The following is a 6,324-nucleotide window of genomic DNA, read 5'->3' as shown; positions in this document are numbered from 1 at the left end:
CATCCGTGGAGGTCCTGGGGCAGGAAGAAGGAAGCAAATGAAAGGGGACCCTGCGACAGTGCATGGAGGGCACTGAGGGCATGGCTGGAGAAGTCAGGTTGAGCCAGATCTTTGAGGCATTTTAAGGATTTTGAACCGCCATAGGCTTTTATGCAGAGGATGGCATCACCTGATTGGGCCTGTCTACTACCACCCACTTATAGTACACCGGACAGGTTGAACGGAGATGAGTGAACCAGAGAGGAAGTTGTTAGTGTTGTCCACTCAGTGACTCAAGGCTTAGTGGAGATAGATTTGAGAACCTTCTCCAAAGTCCGAAAGGTCCATCATCTACTTCTGGTCCCTCCCACCACCACCACCACCATCACCATGTTTGTCAACGGACTTGCTTCCTACTTCTTAGGAAACTAAAAATATCAGGTGTGAACGTCCTCTGTTTCCTGCCTCTACACCCACACTTTTACCTAACTTCACTTCCTCTGGCTCCTTCCTGCTGATCTCAGAGAAACAGGGTCAGGTCTCCTGTCTGAGGCCCATCGTTCCACCTCTCTAGGACCAATGCCATGCTCCATGGCTTATTCACTCCCTGTCCTGTAAACAGATTCAATTCTCTTCCAATTCGACAAACGAAAATCAAAATCCACTCACCTCCTGTCCCCCTAGCTACTATCTCATCTCTCTCCTTCCCTTTATAACAATTCGTATGTAGCCTACCCTCCCAAATGTCAGGGACAGTGGTGCTCTCCAGATAGTCCATGAACTCCCCACATTTCCCAGGTCCTTTGAAGTTAGGCAGGCGTAGGTGACTAGCATCTCACTTTGGACTCAAGTATAGAGTAGCTGGCATGTGACCTTCCCACAAGCTCTTGTCAATGGCTGAGGTCACTGTGAAGGGGGTTTTGTCCTCCAGAAATTACGACCTCAAGATGACGGAGACCCCATCACACTGAGCTCCCTGATGACTGTTTCCAGCAGTCCCCCTAACACACAGAGTGTCGGAAAGAAACAAATTTTTGCTGTGTCAAATCACTGAAGTCTGGGGGTGGTTTGTTACTACAGCATAGCCTAACCTGACGAACACATGTACTGTCTCTACTTCCCCACCTCTGTGCACATTTTAAAAAAGAATCACATTATTTCTGACATACTTTTTAGTCCTCAGACTCCTCTCTATTGACATTTTATTCAGGCAAACGCCACTACAATTCTTTTATTACTAAATCACCTAATTGGATTTCTCTGTATCTTATGACCTATACGATACTTTTTTCTCACTCCATCAAAGTGGAATCAAATGGCTGTTATCAAGTCAAATCCCCACTTAAAAGAATTCTGTGACTTCCAAAATCAAAGCTTATTAAACTGACATTTGAGATCCTCAACAATTTAGGCACGATTTAGCTCCTCCTACTCTCCTTTACACAGCTTACACACTACTCAATACAGAATTGATGAGCTCCTCCTCCTCTTTGACCTTCATCATGCTGTTCCCTGCACCTGTCACATGCTTCAGTCCTGCTTTCCTCTGTCAAGCAATTTAGACATGTGTGCAAAGATGCTTGTGCAAGGATGGCTTATGTAGCAAAATATTGGAAATGACCTAAATGTCCAACTCTAGGTGACGACTTAAACAGGTTATGGAAAGCTCACACAATATATACTGTGAAGACAATAATGATGATGTACAGTCATTGAAATTGTTCACAGTTTATTAAGTGTATAAAGCAGTGAGATATACATTATCTCATATTTGTTAAAATGCATAGAAAATATCTGGAGCAGTATATATCAAAACGATAATGGCCACAAATGAAAAAAAATAAGGTGCTTCAAAGGTCACTGTCAAGAAAGTGAAGAGACAGCCCAGAGAATGTTAGAAAATTTGCAAGTCATATGTCTTTTTTAAAATTCTTTTAGGGGCGCCTGGGTGGCGCAGTCGGTTAAGCGTCCAACTTCAGCCAGGTCACGATCTCGCGGTCCGTGAGTTTGAGCCCCGCGTCAGGCTCTGGGCTGATGGCTCGGAGCCTGGAGCCTGTTTCCGATTCTGTGTCTCCCTCTCTCTCTGCCCCTCCCCCGTTCATGCTCTGTCTCTCTCTGTCCCAAAAATAAATAAACGTTGAAAAAAAATTTAAAAAAAAAATAATAAAATAAAATAAAAATAAAATTCTTTTATTTTTTTAATTTTTTTTAACGTTTATTTATTTTTGAGACAGAGAGAGACAAAGCATGAACGGGGGAGGGTCAGGGAGAGGGAGACACAGAATCTGAAACAGGCTCCAGGCTCTGAGCTGTCAGCACAGAGCCTGACGCGGGGCTCGAACCCACAGACCGCGAGATCATGACCTGAGCCGAAGTCGGCCGCTTAACCGACTGAGCCACCCAGGCGCCCCTAAAATTCTTTTAAACATTTATTTATTTTTGAGGGAGAGAGGGAGAGGGAGGGGGAGCTAGCGCATGAGTGAGGGAGAGGCAAAGAGAGGGAGACAGAGGATCCGAAGCAGGTTCCGTGTTGTGAGCACAAAGCCCGACGTAGGGCTCGAACTCACAAACCATGAGATCATGACCTGAGCCGAAAACAAGAGTCACTCAACCAACTGAGCCACCCAGGTGCCCCTGCAAATCATATCTCTGATAAGGTGCTTCTATCCAGAATATATAAAGAATGCTTACATCTCAATAATAAAAGGACAAATCAACCAGTTAAAAAAATGGGCAAAGGATTTAAGTAGACATTTCCCCAAAAAAGATCCACAAGTGGCCAATCAGCACATGAAAAGATGTTCAACATCATAAGACATCAAGGAAATGCAAAACAAAACCACAGTGAGATACCACTTCACACCCACTACGGTTTCTATAATCAAAAAGGCAGATAATAACAAGTGTTAAGGATGCAGAGAAACTGGAACCTCATGCACTGCTGGCGGGAATGTAGCAATAGAGCTGCCACCTTAGAAAACAGTCTGGTGGTTCCTCAAAAGGTTAACCGTCAAGCCACCATGTGACCCAGTGATTCCACTCCTAAGCAGAAATCCAGAACACATGAAAACACATCCACACAAAAACTGGTACAAGAATATTCACATTATTCACCATAGCCAACAGGTGGAAACAACCTCAATATCTATCAACACGGATAAACAAAATAGGGCATATCCATGCAATGGAATATGAAAATTCTGCCATGAAAAGAAATAAAGTCCCGATGCGTGGCACGACTTGGATGAACCTTGACAGCATTGGGCTAACTGAAAGAAGCCAGTCACAAAATGACCACGTATTACATGATTCCACTCATATGGAAGATCTGGAATAGATGGATCTGTGGAAACAGAAAGTAGATTTGTGGTTGCCTAGGCCAAGGGGTCAGGGGATTGAGAGGAAATAGGAACTGACTGCTAATGGGTACAAGACTTCTTTTGTTGTGATGAAAATGTTCTAAAATTGATTGTGATGACGGTTGCACAACTCTGAATATACTGGACACCATTCAATGATATACTTTGAGTGAATAATATGGTGTATGAATTATATCTCAATAAACCTGTTTCAGTTTAAAATTGTTAATGGTATTGTTTTTGCAAAGCTTGGAAAGGGGTAGTGGCACCAATAGGGAAAAGGGGAGATGGATTTATAAGAAATTAATCTGCAACTTTGGCTCACTCAAAAAAGAAAAAAAAAGGGTGTAGGGAGGAATTCACTGGAAGGATACTTAGGTAGTTCATAAACTCCAATAAATTCTTGAATAACCAAAACTGGGTAGGGAAGGAATGAAGGCAGCCCCAGGGAGTTTGGTAGTAGGAGCTTATGGGTCCTCTCTCTGGAGTGCTGTTGTTAATATGACTCAGCTTTAGTGACTGCTAGCCTCAGGAGTCTCCATTCCAAGTTTCAAGTTCCCAAGAGAGGGTATTCATTGACTCTGCTTCGGTGAGGTGTCTACCTTTGCATCAATCAGCTCTGGGTGAGGGGAATAGTATCAAATAGCAAGGACCTGATTGCAGGATGCCTTTGCTTGGGTATCGGATTCACTTGTGCAGTAAAAGGACAATGGCTGTAGGTGAGGCAGATAAACAGACACAAGAAATAATTACTACAATTAAGTTAAAAAAAAAAGTCAATGTCTAGAACAGTGTGTATAATAAGACATTTCTTCTTAAAAATTTCTCTCTTGTACAAATGAAAACAGGGTCCAGGTAGGTGACCCATGAGTGTTGCAAGCAGGTAGAAGACCATAGAGCATGCTGGGGACTGGGGCAAACTAGGGAGTGGGTCCTACATTTAAGGCAATCAGATGCAACTCCATTTCAACTGATTTTGTCCTTTAGGAGTGCCAAGTCCTCTGTTGCTAGATGTTTGGATTTCTCAAGCAAAGCCAAACACTTGATTTTTATGTCAAATTTCCTGAGTTTAAAAACCCTCTGGGGACCAAATAAAAATCTCTATGGGCTGTATCTGTCTGCAGGCTTCCGGTTTGCAACTTCGGATGTACATATTTGTATATAAATAGTGTTTAGACAGACCTGAGTTTGTACTGGCTGTGTGATCTTGGATAAGTTATTTCCCCTGTAACATGTAAAATGGGGACAATAATCCAAACCTTCAGAGTTGCATCCATGAATTAGCATCAAGTGTTCAAGAGCTTTCAGTTAACGGTAGTGGGTTGAATGCACACATATAATTTTGCTCTCTCCTGAAAACCCATTAAAACTACACTAAAGGGATTTAGAGAAACGGGGATTCACAAGGATAGGAGGTAAATGAGAGGAGACAGGAGCAATAAAATTTTGGAAGCAGGAAAGTGGATGGACAAGTGGTAACTGACTTGGCAGATCTAAGAAATGAAATCTTACACGTGAAGAGGGACAAGCAGGGAACCAACCTGATCAATATTACAGAATCGTCAAAAAAACTCAGGAACTGAGGACAAAGGTGATAGAAAGTAAATTTAAGAAAATTTAGTGAATGCTGTTCAAGAAACAGATTCTTAGCCTCTTCCATATTTTATTCCCCTGAGTGACTACCCCTTCTCTACTCCAGCAGAAGACTGAGGGTTATTCTCTAGCATTAAAAAAAGAGAGAGCTCCTTTATTAAAGGATGCATGGTCCATCTGTGGACTAATAAATATATGTCTAGTGAAGGCTGAACACCGAGACCTCCCAGCTCCCTTCCCCTTCCGGGATCCCAGAATGTAAGCAGCCAGGCATCTCTTCTCTGGGCATGATTTAAACACTTTATGGAGGAACTAATCAGCCAAACAGGAAACAAATAGAACATACTAACTTGGGGGGGAGGGGGTGTTCTCTGACAAATGACCCAAGATCATCCCACAGTGAAATTCCAAATCCACAAACTTTGCCCATGCGCTCAACATGGGCAATCAGCGTTTAGTGTCCCTTCTTAAACAAGAGTGGACAAGGATTAACAAACATCTGAGTAAAACTTCTAACAGGAAGGATAAGACCAAGCAAACAAGCAGATAAAAGTAATTTGGAGGAAAGAAAGATAATGCAGGAAAAGGGAAATTTCTAAATCACTATTGGTAATACACTTACAGAGACAAAAGATCTTTCCTTGCTATTTTTTTTAAATGTTTATTTATTTTTGAGAGGCAGAGAGACAGAGTGTGAGTGGGGGAGGGGCAGAGAGAGACGGAGACACAGAATCTGAAGCAGGCTCCAGGTTCTGAGCTGTCAGCACTGACTCCAACTCCGACCCAGGGCTCAAACTCACGAACCACGAGTTCATGACCTGAGCTGGTCGGGCACTTAACTGACTGAGCCACGCAGGCTCCCCCTTTCCTATTTTTGTTTTAATTTTTTTTAATGTTTATTATTTTTGAGAGACAGACAGATCATGAGTGGGAGAGGGGCAGAGGGAGAGAGAAAGACACACAGAATCTGAAGCTGGCTCCAGGCTCTGGACTGTCAGCAGAGAACCCCACGTGGGCTCAAACCCACGAACTGTGAGATCATGACCTGGGCCTTCCCATGACCTGGGAAGTCGGGTGCTTAACTGACTGACCCACCCAGATGCCGCCCCACCTTTGCTATTTTTAAATAAGGGAAGATGCAGAGTCAAAACAGAGCCTAGAGATACGAAAACCATAGTAGAGAAATGAAAAATTCAATAGGAATATTGGAAGTTAAATTGAAGAAATCTCCCAGAAACTAAGGAGGAAATTCAAAAAGATGAAAGGTGTGATGTGTTCCTGCTTTCTTCTGTCTTCTTAAGCATCTGAAGTATATTTATAGTCTCGGTTTTATTTCCTTGTCTTCTAATTCTTTATTATCTATGTTATTATGAGTCTGTTTCTGTGGATTGAT

The sequence above is a fragment of the Felis catus genome, chromosome D1 (genome assembly GCF_018350175.1).
Source record: "Felis catus isolate Fca126 chromosome D1, F.catus_Fca126_mat1.0, whole genome shotgun sequence".
Taxonomy (NCBI): Eukaryota; Metazoa; Chordata; class Mammalia; order Carnivora; family Felidae; genus Felis; species Felis catus.
This window is presented reverse-complemented; position numbering follows the sequence as displayed.